General features: G+C 40.2%; 1 protein-coding gene across 2 annotated transcripts in view; it reads left to right on the top strand.

Moving 5' to 3' along the window:
* Positions 1–22,084, top strand: part of NBDY (negative regulator of P-body association) — an 89,080-nt gene that overhangs the window by 12,567 nt on the left and 54,429 nt on the right. Inside the window, exon 3 of one of the 2 annotated variants that reach the window (XM_023202133.1) lies at positions 18,690–18,792. The exons of the other annotated variant lie outside the window; for it this stretch is intronic. The gene's annotated coding sequence lies outside the window, so the exon portion shown is untranslated. The remainder of the gene's footprint in view (positions 1–18,689; positions 18,793–22,084) is intronic. 2 annotated transcript variants of the gene reach the window in all.

Raw genomic sequence — 22,084 nt, 5'->3', positions numbered from 1 at the left:
TTTGCTTGTGGGGTATTAGTTAAGAATTTTTTGCCCAGACCAATGTCCTGGAGACTTTTTCCTGTATTTTCTTGTTGTAGTTTCATAGTTTGAGGTCTTAGACTTAAGTCTTTAATACATTTTGATTTGATTTTTGTATATGGCAAGAGTTTCATTCTTCTGCGTGTGGATATCCAGTTTTCCCAGCACCGTTTATTGAAGAGACTGTCTTTTCCACAGTGTATGTTCTTGGCACCTTTGTGGAAAATGAGTTCTTTAGGTGTGTGGATTTGTTTCTGAGTTCTCAGTTATCTTCCATTCATCTATGTGTCTGTTTTTGTGGCAATACCATGCTGTTTTGATTACTGTAGTTTTATAGTATAATTTGAAGTCAGGTAATATGATTCCTCCAGTTTTGTTCTTTTTGCTTAGGATAGCTTTGGCTATTCTGGGTCTTTTGTGGCTCCATATAAATTTTAGGATTCTTTTTTCTATTTCTGTGAAGAATTTTTTTTGTATTTTGATAAGTATTGCATTGAATCTGTACATTGCTTTTTTGCAGTATGGACGTTTTAACAATATTGATTCTTTCAATTCATGAACATGGACTATCTTTCCATTTTTTTTGGTGTCCTCTTCAATCTTTCATCAGTATTCTACAGTTTTTATTACAGAGATCTCCCACTTCTTTGGTTGAGTTAATTGCTAGGTATTTAATTTTATGTTTGACTATTGTAAGTGGAATTATTTTTAAATTTCTTTTTCAGATTGCCCAATGCTGGCATATGGAAATGCTACTGATTTTTGTATGTTGACATTGTATCCTGCAACTTTACTGAATTTATCAGTTCTTACAGTTTTTTGTGAAATATTTATGCTTTTCCAAACACAAGATCAAATCCTCTGCAAACAAGGGTAATTTGACTTCTTCCTTTCCAATTTGGATGCCCTTAATTTCTTTCTCTTGTCTGATTGCTCTAACTAGGACTTGCAGTACTATGTTGAATAACAATGGTAACTATGGGCATCCTTGTCATGTTTCAGATCTTAGAGGAAAGACTTTCAGTTTTTCCCCATTTGGTATGATACTAGCTGTGAGTCTGTTATATATGGGTTTTATTATGTTGAGGTATGTTCCCTCTATACCCGTTTTTTAAGGTTTTTATCATGATGGCATGTTGCACTTTATCTAATGCTTTTTTGGCATCAAGTGAAATGATCATATGATTTTTGTCCTCCATTCTGTTGATACTATATATCACCATTGTTGAACCATCCTTCCATCCCAGGGATAAATCCCACTTGGTCATGATGAATAATGTTTTTAATGTGTTGTTGAATTTGATTTGCTAGTAGTTTGTTGAAGATTTTTGCATCAATATTTATCAGAGATAGTGGCCTGTATTTTTTTATTTGCTTTTGTCTGATTTTGGTATCAGGCCTCGTGGAATTAGTTTGGAAGTATCCCTTCCTCCTGTATTTTTCAGAATAGTGTGAGTAGGATTGGTATTAGTTCTTCTTTAAATATTTGGTAGAATTCAGCAGTGAAGCCAACAGGTCCCAGGCTTTTCTTTACTGGGAGACTTTTTATTACAGCTTTACTCTTGTTACTTGTTATTGGTCTTCTCAGGTTTTGGATTATCTTCATGGTTCAGTCTTGATATGTCATATGTGTAGAGGAGTTTCTCTATTTAATCTAGATTTTCCACTTTATTGGCATATAGTTGCTCATAGTTGCCATTAATGATCCTTTGAATTTCTGCAGTATCAGTAGTAATCTCTCCTTTTCATCTCTGGTTTTATTTATTTGGATCTTCCCTCTTTTTTTCTTAGTCTGGCTAAAGGTTTGTCAATTTTGTTTAACATTTCAAAACACCAACTTTTTATTTTATTTACTTATTTTATTTTGTATTGTTTTCTTCATTTCAATTTCATTTATTTCTGCTCGGTTTTTATTATTTCTTTTCTTCCTCTAATTTTGAGTTCAGTTGGCTCTTGCTTTTCTAGTTCTTTAAGATTCATTGTTGGGTTCTTTATTTTAAGCTTTACCTTTTTTTTATTTAGGCACTAAATAACTAAACTTATATATAACTAAACTTTATAGCTATAAACTTCCCTGCTTTTGCTGTATCCTATAGGTGTTTGTATGTTGTGTTTCCATTATCATTAGTTTCAATAAATTTTTCAATTTTCTTCTTGGTTTCTTCATTGACCCACTGCTTATTCAGGAACATATTGTTTAATTTCCAGGTATTTGTATAGTTTCCAAAATTCTTGTTATTGATTTCTATTTTTATTCCATTGTGATCAGAGATGCCTGATATTATTTCCATTTTTTTGAATGTTTTAAGACTTGTATCGTGACCTAACATATGGTCATGTGACCTAACATTGTGGCTTTAGAGAATGATCCATGTGCTGAGGAAAAGAATGCATATTCTGCAGCCATTGGATGAAATGTTCTGTAAATATCTGTTAGGTTCATTTGGTCTATAGTACAGATTAAGTCTGATGTTTCTTTGTTGATTTTCTGTTTGGAAGACCTGTCCAATGTTTCCTTGCTGTTAACATAGCTACTCCACCTTTCCTTTTTTGGTGGTATTTCTTTTTCCATTCTTTTACTTACTCATTTTTTTTCTTTCTTTTATCTTTTACAAAATGTTCTGCCAAAAAAATCAATGCATTAATTTGTTTGTTTCTGAATTTACCGATAGAATTTATAATTAGTATTAAGGATAAACTTTATATATCCAAACATTATCTTTCTTTACTAATTTTTTATTGTATAGAATTTAAGCTCTACAGAAAAGTCAAAAGATATCTTTCATATATTGTAGTGCCATTCTTATCCAAGGTGGATACTTTCCAAAATCCCCAGTGGATGCCTGATGACATGGAGAATAATTAATCCTATATACACTATGTTTTTTTCCTATGCATACATATGTATGATAAAGTTAAATTTATAAGTTAGGTACAATACAAGATTAACAACAACAATAATAAAATAGAACAATTATTACAATATTCACAGTTTCATGGATAGAAGACTCATTCTTACCATAGGTCTTAGCAACTTCAACATATGATTTTTTTTCTTCCCTTATTAAGTTGAAAACTTTCTCCTTTTCACTTAAAGGAAACACTTTACCGCTTCTCTTTAGCATATGTGAACTGCCAGCATTATCATTCTTACACTTTGGGGTTACTATTAAGTGAAATAATGATTACTTGAACATAAGCACTGTGATACTGCAACAGTTTATTGGATAACCAAGGTGGCTAGCAAGTGAATGAAAGGTGGGTAAGGAATACAGCGTTGATATGCTGGTCAAAGGGATGATTCACGTCTGGAGCAAACATGAGATTTCATCACACTACTCACAATGGTGTGAAATTTAAAACTTATGAATTGTTTATTTATGGGATTTTCCATTTAATGTTTTCAGACTGCAGTTAATCATGGGTAACTGAAACCGTGGATGAGGGGGGACTACTTTAGATTCATCAGTGCATCAATTTGGCTACATATGGCCTGTCTCTCTTTCTAAATACTATATACATATATGTATACATACATACACACATTTTTTTGCTGAGCCATTGGGAAGTAGCTTGCAGATATCATGACACTTCAACCCTAAACACTAAACCATATATCTCTTAAGAACAATTAAATTACTATTACACCCAGAGAAACTTAACACTGATACAATACTATTATCTCATATACCATCCATATCAAATTCCCACGATTTCCCTAACAATATCCTTTATAGCTTTCTATTTGTTTTGGTCCAGGATCCAGTCAAGGGTCATGCATTGTATTTAGTTGTCATGCTCCTTTTTAGTCTTTTTAAATCTAGAATAGCACCCTCCCTTTTTTTCTTGTCCTTTTTTTGGGACATTGGCATTGTTGATGAGTCCAGGTAGTTTTCCTCTATATGTCTTACAGTATGAAATGTGTCTGATTGTTTTCCCATGATTAGTTTAAGCATTTTTAGCAAGAAGACTATATGGGTGATGTTCTGTCCTTCTTAGGCACAAAATGCCAGTTTATCCCAAGAGCATAGATACTTTTGGGGATTTTACAGATAGCTAGGTGGGTATTTTTTACTTGCCCATTAAAAAAGTTACTTTTCTGGACACAGGTCAAATTATGGTTTATAATTTGCACCATATTCCCTGTCTAGGTTACCTGTGTACAGAAATGCTGAGCATTAAGAGGAGTTTGTATATCTATTCTGCCATCGCATTTTCCTACCTCAGAGCATTTACTTAGTCCAGCTGGTTGTCTGTCTGTATGTTCACAAACTTTCACAATCAACTCAATAGGAAATAAAGTTTCTTTTTCAGTAGCTTCATGTGCAGTCTCCTTAAGTACTTTTTCCTATGACTTGGTCACTTTTCCCCCTCTCATTGTATGAAGACTTTCTCATACTACTCTATATTGATCATTTTTAAGAGGCAAATGTGATATGATCAAGTTCCTCTCCTGTTATTCTTACCTCTTGACATGTTATCATAGCATCTACGTCTTTTGTCTCTTTGGGAAAATAAGCCAGATTTTGTTGCATGGATTCTGTAATAGTTTTATATTTCTACCATAACAAAATGATGACAAATTTAGAAATCTAAAACAACATATTTATTATAGTTCTGGAGGCCAGAAGCCTGCTATGGGTCTCATCAGACCTGATGAGAAGTCAAGCTGTTGGCTGGCTGCATTCTCTTCTAGAGGCTCTAGGAGGGAATCTGTGTCCTGCTCATTTGGTTATTGGCAGAATTCGGTTCCTTGCCACTGTAGATCTGAGATCTGTAGATCTCAGTTCTTTGCCACTGTAGATCTGTAGATCTGAGATACCTTTCTTGCTGGCTGTGAGCTAAGAGCTGTTCCTAGCTTCCAGAGGCCACCTGAATTCCTTAGATTGTCATCTCTTTTCTCCATCTTCAAAGCCAACCATGGCAAATTGAGTCCCTCTCATACTTAGAATTTCTCCATTTTCTTTTGTCATTACATCTTTCACTGACTTAGCTGGGGAAAGGTTCTCTGCTTTTAAAGATACATGCAATTAGAGTATGCCCACCCAAATAATTCAGAATATTCTCCCCCATCTCAAGATCCTTAACTTAATCACATCAGTAAAGTTCCTTTTGCCTTGTAAAATAACATAGTCATGGATTCTTGGAATTGCAGTGTGGACATCTTTGGGTGGCCATCACTTTGCCTACCACAGATTTTATCATAGCAGCAAGCCATAACCTGACACCCAGTATATGACTCATCCATTTTTTTATTCAACCAACACAAATATTAAAGAATGCCTACTAAATTGAGCATGTATTAAATTCCAGGAATTGTTTTATGTGCAAGGGTTACAAAAATACAGCATGTAACTCATCAAGGAGTTCATAAACTGGTTTGGTAAGTTCTGTAGATAGAGATTGGCACAGAGTTCGGTAAGAGAATACAAGAAGGCATATGAGCAAGACTAGAGAAACCAGGAATGGCCTCCTGTATTAATCAGTATCTAAGCTCAGTCTTTGAAATGAAATAAGGTATTAAGTAAGGATGGATGATTGCAGATGGGTAAAGAACTTCAAGCAGTGAGAAAATAATGACCTAAGTTACAGAGTTCGAGGTAGGCTGGTTTTTGGAGGAGGTGGAGATGTATGGTAGGTAGTTTTCCTGGAGTGGAGAGATGGAGCTAGATCAGCAAGCTGAAGCATAAACATGAAGACTTTGTGCGCTACAAAGGCTCAAGATAGATCTGCAGGAAGTGGGAAGTGACTGACGATCTTGAAAGAGTGCTGTGTTCACATTTATATTTTATATAGGTCATACTAGTGGCCGTGTGGAGGATAGTATAGTAGAACAAGATTGGGGTAAGAAGATCATTTAAGATGCTTGTATGAAAATCCTGACAAAAAGTGATGAAGGCTTGAACTCAGCCAATGGTAGTTGGGATGGAGCACAGATCAGTGGATTTGAGAAAGTTTTATGAAATATTATTGATTACATGGTATATCAATCAGGGTTCAACCAGAGAAATAGAACCAGTGGGAGATATATATTAAAAAATGTAAAGAATTGGCTTGTGGGGGCTGTGTAGGAGAGCCTGAAATCTGTGGAGTGGGCTTTCAGGAAGGGCAAACTGGAACTCTTGGATATGGGCTGAAGCTGATGTCCGCAGGTTAAATTTATTCAGGGAAGCCTTAGTTCTGATCTTAAGATCTATCAGCTGATTGAATCAGGTCTACCCAAATTATTTAGGATCATCTCCTTTATTTAAAGCTAACTGATTATAGACAGTAATCACACCTACAAAATAACTTCACAGCAAAACCTAGTTAAATTGATAACTGGGGACTCTAGCCTAGCCAAATTGACACATCAAAAGACAATCACAGATGGGATGTCAAGGGAAACAGAATAATAGAGGGTAGTTCTCAAGTATGTGGCTCGAGTATTACGTGAAATCACTAACTGAGTTATAGAACACAAGAGAAGGAGCAGGTTTTCAACATTTTCGGTAAGATACCTAGATAGAGGTTCCTGGAAAGCAGGTAAAGATCTGACATTGCAGGAGAAGTGTTGTCCATATAAATATATTTAGAAAACTGTCAGCATAAAGGTGATAGATGAAACCAGGAGAGTAAATTAAATAATCTAGAAGAAGATATATAGAGAGAAAAGTTATGGATTGAGAAGGAAATTCTGGGGACCACTAACATTTAAGGATTGTCTAGAGAAAGATGAACAGATAAAGGAGTGATAGGATGAGGGGAAAACCTGAAAAAGTTTGATGCCAATTAAGAAAAATGTAGTGAACAGCAGCATTATATACATTAGAGCGTTCAGTACTGAAAAATACTTATTAATTTGTAAATTAAGTTTATTGGTGAATTTAGCATTAACGGTTTCTGTATTGTGAGAGCAGAGGCCAGATTACAGTGGGTTGAAGAGTTACTAGGAAGTGCCAAATTGAGGGTAGCTGGCATACAAGATGGGATGAGAATGGAGGATAAAAATCTGACAATATTTAAAATTAAATGATAACTGTGAGAAGATTAAGAGCCAAGTGAGTATTAAAAAATAATGGTAGGACCTTGCACAGTTTTTGTTGACTTAAAGTGACAAGAAAAGGGGTAGCAATTGAAGATATAGGACAGAAGAGAATTCAAAGTTACTGAGAAAGAAAAGAAATAGGCCTGGTTGTTAGAGAGGGTGCGGTGCCAAGAGAAGGACTTGTTTTATTCTTTGGATAAGACTAGGATATTGGTACTCAGTGGAGGTAGTATATTCCTGAGAGGGTGATTGGAAAGTTTGTGAAAGACATTTAAGATAATCATTATGGAAGGGCTTCCTGACATATTGTGGGCAGGGTCAGTATTGCTAAATAACCTGCAATATGCAAGAGCCTGCACAATGAACTTTTTCTATATCCCGTACAACTTTTGAATTATATCATTGGATTGAACACCTATTTTTGTTAATCTAGACCTTGAATTGAACTCCATTCTATATATAAATAAGCAAATTTTTAATACACATTGACATTTCCAGGAATGTAACTACCATGTAATCCAAGGTAAAAGCCTTTGTTTTGTTCAGAATCTTATCAAGAATGTTTATCATTTTGGGAAATCATGATACCTACAAAAATGCTGCTCTTGGCTGTTTGAAATCCAGATGACAACACACATGCATCAGTCAGTAATTGTAGCTGCCACATTTACAGGCATTCTCTCTTTATTTTTTGCATACTTCATTGTTTTTTAGTGTTGTCATGTCCCCACATTTACATCCTTTTTTTTTTTTTTTTTTTTTTTTTTTTGAGACAGGGCCTCACTCTGACACCCAGGCTTGAGTACAGTGTCGCAATCCCATCTCACTGCAGCCTCGACCTCCCAGGTTCAAGCAATCCTCCTGCCTCAACCCCCCAAGTAGCTGGGACCATAGGCACATGACGTCATGCCCAGCTAATTTTTGCGTTGTTTGTAGAAATGGGGTTTTGCCATATTACCCAGGCTGGTCTCAAACTCCTGAGCTTAAGTGATCTGCCCAATTCAGCCTCCCAAAGTGCTAGGATTACAGGCATGAACGTCCGTGCCTGGCTGCACATTTACATCTTAAAATACATTGTATTTTATTATAAATTACTTTCTTGTCATTTCTATTTCATATTATAGATTTTTTGAAATTTTTATTTTAATATAATAAAGTAAGCATTAAAATATTTAAGAAAGGAAGTCAGATAGAATTGGAAATTGGCACAGAAGAAATAAGATAAAAATTTTTTAAAAAATTTAAAAATTTCTTTGAGAAATCTAAACCGCTTTCCCAGTGGCTGAACTAATTTACATTCACACCCCCAATGTATATGTGTTCCCATTCCTCCACAGCCTCAACAGTAGCTATTGTTTTTTGACTTTTTTTTTTTTTTTCGCCGGAGTCTTGCTCTTTCACCCAGGCTGGAGTGCGGCTCACTGCAAGCTCCACCTCCCGGGTTCACGCCATTCTCCTGCCTCAGCCTACTGAGTAGCTGGGACTACAGGCGCCCACCACCACGCCCGGCTAATTTTCTATTTTAGTAGAAACGGGGTTTCACCATGTATTTTTAGTAGAGACGGGGTTTCACCATGTTAACCAAGATGGTCTCGATTTCCTGACCTCGTGATCCCTCCGCCTGGCCTCGGCCTCCCCAAGTGCTGGGATTACAGGTGTGAGCCACCGCGTTTCTTGACTTTTTATAGTAGCCATCCTGATTGGTGTGAGATTTTTTTTATTGTGGTTTTGATTTGCACTTCACAAGATTGTACTCTTTCGTCAGATAGGTTTTTATTTGAAGCCTTATCAGTACCTTAGAACTCTGCGGCACCCTAATGGTATCTGTGAGAAAAGAGATATGGAAACAGCTCTTGAGGGGAGGCTCCAAGAGGAAGGCAAGGCTTCAACAACTCTTCTTATCTTTATTTTAATATATATATATATATATATATACACACACACATATATATATTTATTTATTATGATTATATTTTTTTGAGATGGAGTCTCGCTCTATTGCCCAGGCTGGAGTGCAGTGGCACGATCTCAGCTCACTGCAACCTCTACCTCCTGTGTTCAAGCGATTCTCCTGCCTCAGCCTCCGAGTAGCTGGGATTACGGTGCGCACCACTATGCCCAGATAATTTCTTGTATTTTTAGTAGAGATGGGGGTTTCACCATGATGGCCAAGCTGGTTTCGAACTCCTGACCTCAAGTGATCCACCCGCCTTGGCCTCCCAAAAGGCTAGGATTACAGGCATGAGCCACCGTACCCGACCAACAACTCTTGAATCATAAAAATCAGAAAGTCTATGATTATTTGGATGGGCATCCTCACAGTGAAATAGAATGTTTATCTAATGTGTTATCTACTTGAAGATGAAATGAAATATCCAGAAATGTGAAGGGACTGTGGAGGAAGAGATCTTAAAATGGTTCAAAGAAAGAAAGGGTGTTAATTTGAAATTAACTCAGTTCTATTCAGTCAACACTTACTGAAAACTTGATGTGTCAGGCACTATATGAGACAAAGGGCACACCCAGATTACTAAACCATGCACCTGTTCTTGAAGACTTCTCAGTCTAGTGCTGGAGACAAAATCATTCTGTAAGGAAGAAGCTAAAGCTAGGAAGCACAAAGGATGAATAGTGATCCCAGACAGAGAAGGCTTCTTGGAAGATATAGTGCTTGAATTAAACTTACATTACAAGTGGGAGGCATTCAGGTGAAGAAAGTTGGCAAGGTATTTAGTTTTCAGTCATGTGAGTTTGAGGTACCTGTGAGACATTCAAGTGAAGATGTCCACTAGAATGTCAGAAATATAAATAAAGAATGCAGACTTGAATGGCAATCAGCATATAGATGAGAGCTGTCATCATATAGATGAGAGTTGAAGCCATGGGAAAGTGTATATTGTGAGAAGAAAAAGTGGTCAAGAAGAAAATTTTGAAGAACACAAACATTGAAATGACAGGGAGAGGAAGTGGGTCCTGAAAAGGAAACTGGATTGTCAAAAATAGTGAAAAAGGAAAGCAGAAAATGAGGTGCCCTGAAACCTAAGGGAAGAAACTATCTCAAGAAAAAGGGTGTGGTTAACAGTGTCAAATATTTTTGTAAGAGAAGGATTTAAAAGCATCCATTGGTGATGGGGACAGAAGGGAAGGAAAAAAACACTGAGTCTATCAAAGGAGGTCCTTTATTAGTGACTTTGGTAAGAGAAGATTTATTGGCATAGAAGGGACAGAAAAAAGACTGTAGTGGATTGAAGAGTGCATGGAGGAGTATGAGGAAGTGGGTGAAGATAGGGAAGACATTGCTTCCAGGAATTTGAGCTGTGATGAGTAGCAAAAGGGGAAGAGAGTTATAATGGGAGGGGAACAAGGTTAAAGGAATCATCTTTTAAGATGGAAAAGACTTAAACTTGTTCAAATGTCAGTGGGAAAGATCAAATAGAGAGGAGTAGCTAAAGAGAGAGGAAAAAGTGGGTATAATGAATAGTTTGAAGGAAGTGAAGATTATATGGGATCCAGAACTGAGATGGAAGAGTATGCCTTAGGAGAGGGGGAGAATTGAAGGGAGAAATAAACAGTTCCACAATAATAGTTGGAAACTTAAATACCTTACTTTCAGTAATGGATAGGATATGTACACAGAAGATCAATAAAGCAATAGTGGACTTGAACAGCACTGTAACCCAGTAGATCTGATAGATTGTATAGACCTAACAGCACTGTCCCATAGACCTAATAAACATGTATAGAACACTTCATCTAACAACGGGAATATACACATTGTTTTCAAGTGCCATGGAACATTCTCCAGGATAGGCCATATGTTAGGCCACAAAACAAGCTTCAATAAATTTAAAATGGTTGAAGTCATACAATATCTTTTACAACCACAATGGAATGAATCTAAAAATCAATAACAGAACAAAACTGGAAAATCATATAACACATTCTTAATAAATGGTTCAAAGAAGAAATCTTAAGGGAAATTAGATAAAATTGTGAAATAAATGAAAATGAAAACATGCCAGAACTTAAGGGACACAGTAAGATCAGTGCTCAGAGGGAAATTTGTAGCTGTAAATGTCAACATTAGAAAAGCAGAAAGATCTTGAGACCTGACTATACAGCTAGAGGAACAAGAAAAATAATAGCAAAACAAACCCAAAGGTAGAAGAAGGAAGGAAATAATAAAGATTAGAGTGGAGATAAATAAAATAGAGAATAGAAAAACAATAAAGGGGAAAACTGAAACCAAAAGTTGATTTTTTGAAAATATCAACAAAACTGACAAAATGTTACCAAATACCTAAAATAATAACTAAATCAGAAATGAGAATGGAGACGTGATTACCTTACAACAATAAAAGTATTATAAGAGGATAGTATGAACAATTGCAGACAAACAGGTTAGATAACCTAGATGAAATGGACAACTTCTTAGATGTACAAAAATTACTGAAACCAACTCAAGAAGAAACAGAAAATCTGAACAGACTTATTAGAAATGTAATCGAATCAGAACCTACCAACAAAGAAAAGCCTGGGAACAGATGGCTTCACTGATGAATTCTATCAAACATTTAAAGAATAATTAACACTAGTCATTCTCAGAGTCTTCCACAAAACAGAACAGGAGGGAACACGTCCAAAGCCAGACAAAGACACCACAGGAAAAGGAAACTACAGATAAATATTCCTCATGAATATAAATGTAAAAAACATATTAAAATATGAGCAAATAAAATTCAACAGCATATTACACGTGAATATGTATACATGGATTATACATTATGACCAAGTAGGATTTATCTCAGGAATAAAAAGGTGACTCCACATATGAAAATCAATCAATGTAATGCACCATATAAATTCAAAAAAAAGTATTTGACAAAATTCAACACCATTTCATTATTTTTTAAAAACTCAGAAAAGTAGGAAAACTTCCTCATCATAATTAACAGCATTTATGAGCACAAACAGCAAACAACTAAATCATCCTTAATGTTGATTGGCTTGAAGCATTCTTCGGAAGATCATGAACAAAGAAAGAATGCTTATTTTCACCACTGCTTGTACTTGAAATTCTAGACAGGGCAATTATGAAGAAAAGAGAAATGAAAGGTTTTCAAAATGGAAAAGAAGCAAAACTGTATTCACAGATAACATGATCCTATATGTATAAAATACCAAAAACTCACAAAAAATACACTGTAGTTAATAAATGAATTCTGTGCAGTTACAGTGTACAAAATCAACATGCAAAAATCACTTGCATTTCTGTACACTAACAATCTGAAAAAGGGAATTAAGAAAATAATTCCATTTACAGTAACATCAAATAGAATAAAATACTTAGAAATAAACTTAACCAAGAAGGCAAAAGATTTGTACAGTGAAAACTACAAAACATTGCTGAAAGAAAGGAAAGATACAAATAAATGCAAAGAAAGTTTGTGTACATGGATTGGAAGACAATACTATTAAGAAGTCCACACTATGCAAAGCAATCTGTAGATTCAACACAATCCCTGTCAAAATCCCAATGGCACTTTTTATGCAGAAATAGGAAAATTTATCCTAAAACACATATGGAACCTCAAAAGACCCACAATTGCCAGAACAATTTTGGAAAAGAAGAACAAAAATGGAGGACTCACATTTACTGATTTCAAAACACATTACAAAGCTACAATTATCAAAACAGTGTGGTACTGTTATAAAAACAGACAAATAGACAATGGAATGGAATAGAGAGTGTAGAAATAAACCCTTGCCCATATGTGGTCAGATTATCTTTAACGATGGTATCAAGAATACTCAATAGGTAAAGGACAGTCTCTTGAACAGATAGTATTGAGGAAACTGGATATTCACATGCAAGAGAATGAAGGTAGACCTTTACTTCACGCTATGAAAAAGTCAATTCAGAGTGGATTAATGGCCTAATTACAAGACCTGGAACCATAAAGCTTAAATAAATCAAAAATGTAAATATTTACAATGATGCTTGAATATTACCCCCAAAACACAAGCAACAAAATAAAAATATAGATAAACTTGACTTCATCAAATTAACTTTTGTGTACCAAATGATATTATCAAGAAAGTGAAAACATAGAAAACTGGGATGAAATGCATGCAAATTATATATATGATAAGGGTCCATATCTGACATGCAATTCAAAAACAAAAAGGTAAAAAATCCAATTAAGGTTAGATAACATGAACAAATATTTTTCTAAAGAATACATAACAGGCCAGGCACATTGGCTCACGCCTATAATCCCAGCACTTTGGGAGGTTGAGGTGGGTGAATCACCTGAGGTCAGGAGTTCAAGACCAGCCTGGCCAACATGGTGAAACCACGTCTCTACTAAAAATACAAAAACTAGCCGGGCATGATGGCAAGCATTTGTAATCCCAGCTACTTGGGAGGCTGAGACAGGAGAATCACTTGAACCCCGGAGGCAGAGGTTGCAATGAGCCGAGATTGCACCACTGCACTCCAGCCTGGGTGACAAGAGTGAAACTCTGTTAAAAAAAAAGAAAAAAAAAGCATAACAATGACTGACAAAAACATGAAAACATTCTGGACATCATTAATCATTAGGGAAACGCAAATTTAAATGCAAACCCCACAAACCCACTAAGATGACTATAATTAAAAATAACAAGAGATGAGTGATGGTGAGGATATGGAGAAAGTGGAATTCTGATACATTACTGGTGGCAATGTAAAATGGTGTAGATGCAATGGAAGAGTTTGATGGTTCCTTAAAGAGTTATCACAGAATTAGCACATGATCCAACCATTTCCCTCCTAGGTACATACTCCAAAGAATTGAAAACAGGGACTCAAATACTTGTAGACTACTCTTCATAGGAGCACTGTTTGTGATAGCCAAAATGTCGAAGCAGCCCAGAGAAATGGATTACTTGATTCAAAAATTGAGGTGTATACATAAAGTTAGTTCTTCTAATATACAGCCAAAAGGGAAGTGAAGTACATGCTCTGCCGTGGATTAACCTTGAAAACATTATGCTACTTGAAAAAAGACGAAAAAGGGTTACATATTGTGTGATTCTGTTGCTACGAAATATTCAAATTAGGTAAGCCTCTGTTGCTATGAAATATTCAAATTAGGTAAACCCATACAGACAGAAATTAGATAAGTGGTTGCTAGGGGCTGCGACACAGTATGGAAATGTTAGAGACTTCTTAAAGAATACAGGGTTTCCTTTTGGAGTGATAAATAAAATGCCTTTGAACTACGTACAGGTGGTGGCTCCACAACATTGTAAATGCACTAAATACTACTGAAATGTTCACTTTAAAATGGATAAATTTATAATATATTAATTTCTCCACAGCTAAATAAAAAACAATTAAAAGATTCATTTGGAAAGGGATAAACCCTATTAAAGTAAGCCTGATACATGAGACAAAAACTAAAACAGAAAAAAAAAGGAACACAATTGACAACCTAAATAAAGAAAATACTTATACTGAAAGCAAGCATAAACAGACCAAGATCAGGTTGTAAAAAAAAAGTTAGTGTATGATGTATGTAAAAACATTGCCTCTGTCAATGAAAAAAAAAAATAACATATTAGCAAAGTGCATTAAGGAAGGCAACAGACGAATAGGAAAAAAATGTGTAAGATTTAATAAATAAATATAGGAAAACTAAAATGGCCAGGCAGAGTTGTTCACTCCTGTAATTCCAGTGTTTTGGGAGGGCAAGGTGAGCAGATCACTTGAGGTCAGGAGTTCGAGACCAGGCTGTCCAACATGGTGAAACCCTGTCTCTACAAAAAAATAATAGGCTTGGTGGTACATGCCTGTAATCTCGGCGAATCTGGAGGCTGAGGCATGAGAATCACTTGAACCAGGAGGCGGAGGTTGTAGTGAGCCGAGACTGTGCCACTGCACTCCACCATGGAGTGCAGTGAGACACACTCTGAAAAAAAAAAAAAAGGAAAAGAAAAGAAAACGACCCTAGACACCTTTTAGTATTTCCATAATGTAAATTATTTAATACAACTGTACTGATTAAACTGTGTAATAGCAATGATAAATAATAATGAGACCGACTTTTGATAAATGTAATTCTCAAATATGATCAGAATTAGAATATATTGCTAAAGAACTTTAGGAAGTTGTTAATTGAAAATTCTAATTATGAGAATTCAGTGTCCACAAGAGACATGTTCTACTTCATAATACATTAATATATTTCCTTATATTAGATTTTTCTGAAGGTTTGTAGAAGTGCATCTTGTACTCTGCAGAGGAATAGGATGGCAAATGAACTCAGGGTTAATTGGAATAATTTTACAATTCATGTTGATTAAATAAGAAGGCAGCATTGATTTCACAGAACTGCATATAACTATTCATTGTGGTTTCATAAACAACAGAAATTGTAACCACTGAACAAACTCTAATTCTGGACATCTCTTCATTCGCTTTGTGCACCATCAATTCAGGGGCCCTTTGCAGTGAGCACTTGACATCCGAAAAACGAAACAAAACCTAAAAAACAAAATGAGGAACCAACTAAGGAACACCCATCTCACTTCAGCAGGGCTCCCCCGACTTGATCACATTGGGGAAACCTGCAAAAGTAGGAGGATTCTCTGCGTTCATCATTCCCTCTAGATTATTCTCTCGGAAAGGGAAAAAGAAGAGAAGAGAAAGAGAAGGGAAGGGGAGGTGAGGTGAGGGGAAGGGAGGGGAGAAGGAGGGGTGAAGGGAAGGTTTGTCTTCAAAAAAATCCAACTGCTGGGACTGTAGCATGGTGGGGGGAGCTTGTAGGAAGGAAGGAAGGAAGGAATGCTTGTCTTCAAAAAATACAACCACTGGGGCTGTAGTATGGTGGGGGGAGCTTGTTTGCCAGGAAACAGGGGAGGTGGCTGTGGGTATTGGAGGGAGGTGGCTACAGAATCCTCTATGAACCTGCTCAGGTCTCATAAACAGGAAAACAGGCCACTTGCTTGTGCACACCACACTTGTCCCTAGGCAGCACACTCCCTTCTGGGAAAGAGATCAAAGTTTGGATCAAAAGCAGCCAGGTCCGCTAGGCACGGTGGCCAATGCCTGTAATCCTAGCACTTTGTGAGGCCAAGGTGGGCAGATCGCTTGAGGCGAGGAGTTTGAGACTAGCCTGGCAAATATGGCGAAACCCTATCTCTACTAAAATTACAAAAATTAGCCAGGTGTGGTGGCGCATGCCTGTAATCTCAGCTACCTTGGGAGGCTAAGGCAAGAGAATTGGTTCAGGAGACAGAGGTTGCAGGGAGCTGAGATTGTGCCACTGCACTCCAGCCTTTGTGACAGAGTGAGACTCTGTCTTGAAAAAAATTTTAAAAAAAAGAAAGAAAAAAAGAAAGGCAGCCAGGTCCAACAGGCATCTGCACATTGTTGACCCATCCAGCAGAACAGGGTTGGGAAAGGCATCTGTCCGGATGGGGCAGGACAGGACGAGACACATTATTGTCCGAGGCCTTCGGCTACCTTTCTGACTGGAACCCAGGCACTCATATGTGCCCAGGAATGGGTAGGATATTCCGGATGGGTTCCACAGGTGGATCTCCTAGAGAGACCCACTTGGCATATTTGATGATGGAGCATGCAGGCTCACTGGAACGTGACGGCTCACCAGTTAGTTCCCCCGGCATCTTGGTCATTCTGCGGAAGTGCATGGGTAGCCAGGCCACTGGCCACGCTCGGTTTCTCCTGGGCCCCTGTTTGTTCCCATGGTGGGTGTGGAAGTGGAGGTTGAGGCTAGAGTGTCTTTGAGGGTAGTGGGGCAGCTGTGCCTTGATTTGATACAGAGCTCTCTGGGCTCCTCAAGCTAAACTCTGGTGCTTGCGGGATATTCAGCCCAGATAATGAATGAGATGGTGGAGGACAAATTATTCCGCCCCTTTAGGGTCTCCAGGTAGACATGCAAAAGCCTGGTGAAGGGCCTTCATACAGAGCCCATGTTGGGATGCAAAGCCATGACTCTGTTGCTCTAAAGGTTGCGTATCCTGCCCATACCGCTTGGTACCTGGAGATCAACATGGAACACAATGCTCTCAGAATATTTCAAGTGTCTTCAGTCTTTGTTTGTTATAAGTCTCCCTGAATGTGTAAGCCACACTGGGAATGGGCAGAGCTTCATAGGACAGAAAATTCATCCTGTGGGTAATGATTCCCACACTCAGGTGTGTGACCTACTCTCACGAACATCAATCTCATGTGTGGGTTTGCGCTCTCAGGACATTCCAGGAAGAAGGGCGACATTACCATGGAACAGGAGTCACCCGCCTTTCTGTCACTTGTCAACTAATGTGGATCCTTTCCTCGTATGTAGTATCCACCACAGGGTCACCTCTAGCCCTTCCTAGGGAAAAGGCGGGAAGAAAGGAATGTAGAAAAATCTGGGTCCCATCGCCTAACTAACTGAGTGGGCAGGGTTCCTCAGCTTCCAGGTTCCCTCTTGTTCATCTTTTTTGTCCCTTTCTGTCTGGCCACAGGAGGCCACTCGGGCTACCAGCTGTTCACCTGGGACACTCTGCATTCCAGTTCACTCTCAACCTCATTGCCCACTCTGATCCTTTGTGTGCTTTCGGAGTTTTTCTCCCCTCACTTTTTTTTTCTTCTTCACTTTCTTTACTTTTAGTCCAGTTCTGTTTGTGAAGGTCAGAATCCGCCTGGAAGGCAGGGTCAGGTGGGCATGGGAACATCCTTAGGGAGAACACGCTTACTTTTCCTAAGGAAATTAGTAAGACCCCACCTGACCCCTGCAGGGAGTAATTGGCGTCCTGCTCTCCTTTCTGCCCTATCTCCCTAGAGCATAGGTGTCTGATAACCTCTTTTCCCTGGTATCTGTTTCCTTTCTGTTTTTCATCTCTCCTCTCAATTCTGGGATCCTTCTCTGCCTTGGCCTTGTTGAATAGGGACTTGGTGGCTCCTTGCAGTGTGCTGATTACATCTGGAGGGCATGGTTCAGCTTGCACCTTTGTCCTCTGTAGCTCCTGCAGGCCTACTTATGGATCAGAGCTCTTGATCCCGCTCAGAAGAGACCCCATCAACAAGAAGCTTCTTGGTGGTGTGTACTTTAACTGGAATGTCGCTGGTGTCTCCTTGCCACTCGTTGTGTATGTCACCATGCACTGAGGCGCCCCTGAACTAGATCCCTCAGGACAGCTGCAGTGGCATGAAGCAGCCACTTCTTGTTTTCTTTCTGGTTCTTCTTCCTCTTCCTCTTCCTCCTCCTCCTCTTTTTTCCTTTCCCTCCCCTCCCTTCCCCTTCCCTCCCCTCCCTTGTTTCTTTCTTCCTTTCTTTCGTCTTCATCTTCGACTTCTTCCTTCTTTCTTCTTTCTTTTCTGTCTTTTTCCTTTCATTTTCAGCTCTTGGCGGAAAAAGTGTTCTATGGAGACTGCTGCTCCTTGGTGATGGGGGATGTCCCTTTGTAGCAGTAGGCCTAGAGGGAGGCTTCACTTTTCTTCTTCAGGGAACAGAGATGAAGGTCACCAGTTCAGTCCCTCTGCTGCTCCAGAAAGCTGCTCAGGTGTTATTTTAAATGAAATGTCATCATGAACTCACTCCTTAGCCACCACCTCATGACTTGTCATTCTACCCTGTTCTCCTTATAGACACTCTAAATGTCAAATCCTGAACCACTAGGAGCCTCGGCAAGTTGTCCCCTGTTGCCTTTTTTTCCAGTCCAGCCATGTGAACACAACGATCTGGATTTCGGTATGTACAGGCAGCCTGTCTCTGCCACCTGCCCATTTGCCCACTCTCACTCACACAGGTAGGCACCCAGAGACCACAGGCACAGACACACATGCATGCATTCATAAGGGACCTCACAATCAGAAATGTAATCACAAACACAGGCAAACACACGCAGACACACATGCACACACTTAGACACACACACACACAAGTTCACACCAGCACAGGGGTGTGGTCCCCAGCATTCTCCCACACAGACACACATGCACACACATGGCCACAAGCACGAGACTGGCCATCAACTCTCCATACGGGCTCTCAGTCAGCGACTGGCAACAGGCAACAGGTGAGGATTCCTGGCTTCAGGCCAGTGTCATCATGCCATTGATTGGGCAACTCAGGCCTTCTCCTAAGAATGAATGTGGAAGTCTGTTATCAGATAGGCCCAAGCAGCAAGTGTGAAAATGGAGCATCCTGGGTCAAGCTGCTTTAAAAGGGACCCCACTTTGTGGTAGAAGCAGAGAGAGTTCTCTTGGGAGCCTTGGCCCTGTGTGATGCCATGAGAAGCTGTGGTGCATGGTGGCCTTCCATAGGCCCCCTGAGCCACCCTCTTCCCACCCCCGCCTCTATGAAAGCCAGGACAACCTGTGCAGAGTCAGACTTGAGTGAGTTGCTGAGTGTCTCCACTGAGGGATACTCCTGTCTCAGACCCTCTGGCTGCCTATTGAGCCATCAGCCCGTTCTGGTGACCTCCATGTGCCAGGACAATGTGATAATCTCAACTCGGAGCTGCAGGCTTACGTAGGCTCCCAGTCCTTGGACAAATCCTCGGGTAAGCCAGCTGGGTGGCCAGCATTTTCTCCTGGAATGGCAGCCTTATGATCCCAGTCCATCTGTGGTGTCCCAGTGGCCATGATTATGTGTCCTTTGTCATTACTTTCTGCACTAGTCAGCCATGAAACCTGGAGAGGGCCAAAGGAAGGGCAAAGGCTGGATGCCTAAACAGGATTCCCACAGGGTCTCTAGCCTACCACAGAGTCTCTAGCCTACCAGGCCTTGGTCATTGGGACCTCTGAGTTTGGTGGTCAACCTGGGACCTGGTGGCTGTTTTCTTTTTCTCCCGACTTTTTCTCTTTCTCCTTTCTATTTTTTTTTTTTCCACTTCGGAAAAGGTGGAGGCCCTGGGGTGGAGGACCAGGGTTACAGTTATAGTTGGTGTTTGTGGAGCCATACTGCCATCAAGCGGAAACAGTTTCTGGCAACGGGATGCAGCTGAGCACCAGTGTTGGGGAAAGCCCAGGAGCGCTAAACAGATGGCGTCAAGCTGTCCACAGGCTGAAGCAGGAGGAGAGAGGAAACTCCTGACTGGCCCTTGGCCTGTGCTTATTCCCAGGATGGCGCCTTGGCTCCACAGCTCTCTCCGAAAGAAAGGGCAGGCAGGGGCACCCCACCATGGGCTCCCCTGGCAGTCTCCAGGGACTACCAAGCATGAGTCGCCCCGCCCCCAGCACCCCGAAGTTCCTTTGTTCCCAGGAAGAATAAGAACCTCTTGGCCCCAGCTTGGACCCAGCCAAGGGCACTTCGGAACTCCCCACAAAGGAGACCAGAGTAAACAGCCCCAGTCTCGACCATCAGTACCCAGTGGCTTCCCTTATGCCTATCACAAGACAGGGCGTCTCTACCCAGTGGGTAGACTGGTTTGAGGCTGCCGGGCTGTTCTGTCTTGGGACCTCTAGAGTTGCTGCTTCTCCATGGGGTCCCAATGGCAGGTACACTTCCTTCAAGGGCTTTGAACCCTGGTGGGGGGAACCCTGGCTTGGGCTGAGTCTAGCCAGTCGGGCACATCCTCACTGATGTCCGCCTGGAATAAGGCAAGTTTCTTTGCAGCCTGTAGTCCTGTTCAGAAACACCTTCTGCTGGATGTCACTGTGGCTCCACAAATGACGGTCACCCCTTTCCCTTCCCCCACCTTGCTTTCCTCTCCCTCTTTTTGCTGGCAACCAAACAAAACAAAAACCAGAAAACAAAGAAACTGGGGCCGGGCGCGGTGGCTCACGCCTGTAATCCCAGCAGTTTGGGAAGCCGAGGCGGGCAGATCACCTGAGGTCCAGAGCTCGAGACCAGCTTGACCAACATGGAGAAACCCTGTCTCTACTAAAAATACAAAATTAGCCAGGCGTGGTGGCACATGCCTGTAATCCCAACTACTGAGGAGGCTGAGGCAGGAGAATCACTTGAACCCGGGAGGCTGAGGTTGTGGTGAGCCGAGATTGCACCATTGCACTCCAGCCTGGGCAATAAGAGTGAAACTCTGTCTCAAAAACAAACAAACAAAGAAACAAACAACAACAACAGAAAGAAACTGGCCAAAGAGCACCCACCTCATCTTCAGCACTGCTCCTCACCTACATGGTCACTTTGGGGAAACTTGCAACAGTAGGAGGGCTCTATGCCTTCCTCTTTCCCTCTGGATTCTTCTTTGTGCAGGGGGTCCCAGCGAACCAGCCTATCCTCAAGAAATCCCACCCTTGGGACTGTGGCATGATATGGGGAGGTTGCACTGGGGAAGGTGTGAGTGGGTACAGGGAGGTGGGTGTGTGGGTGTGTAGATCTGCGTGTGAGCCACTGCAGATTTCTCTGTGAATCTGCATAGGCCTCCTAAGAAGCAGACTGGTGCATGCCTAGAGAAAAAGCAGAAAGATAAGAATGCGGGAAGATCTGGACTGCATCCTTAGGGGTGGCATTGTGACTCTGTCAGAGGTCCCTGTTTTTAACGTTTAATTCCCATCACATCTCAAACTTTTCCTGTCTTCACCTGTGCTTCGAAATGTCCTCAGGCACATACATGTATCCCTACTCATACTCACTCACAAACATCTGCCCAGGCGCCTCCACTCATATCCAAGTCCTGGTGTGCAGGCACCTCTCAGAGGGCAGGGTTCTTCAGCTTCCCAGTTCCCTCTTGTTCATCTTCCTCATCCCTTTTTGTCTGACTGCCCAATATTTGCTGGCGGAGGGTGCAGGATGTGGTGGGGGTGGGGACAGCAGGGAGCAGGGCAGCCTTCTGGCCCAACAGGCCTCTGTGCACATGCGGTGCAGACCTGGGCATAAGGGGCTGACACTTTCTCCTGACTGGTGGCTCTTCGTCTATGAAGCCACAGAAGGTCACTCGGGTTGCCACCTGTCCATCTGGGACATTCTGCATTCTAGTTCACTGTCATCCTCATTGCTCACTCTGATTCTTAGTATACTTTTGGAGTTTTTCTTCCTTCACTTTTTCCTTCTTCACTGTCTTTACTTCTCATCCATT

Source organism: Piliocolobus tephrosceles, chromosome 12 (assembly GCF_002776525.5).
Source record: "Piliocolobus tephrosceles isolate RC106 chromosome 12, ASM277652v3, whole genome shotgun sequence".
NCBI classification, from domain to species: domain Eukaryota; kingdom Metazoa; phylum Chordata; class Mammalia; order Primates; family Cercopithecidae; genus Piliocolobus; species Piliocolobus tephrosceles.
Note: the sequence above shows the minus strand (reverse complement) of the source record. Positions and strands in the feature narration are given on the sequence as shown.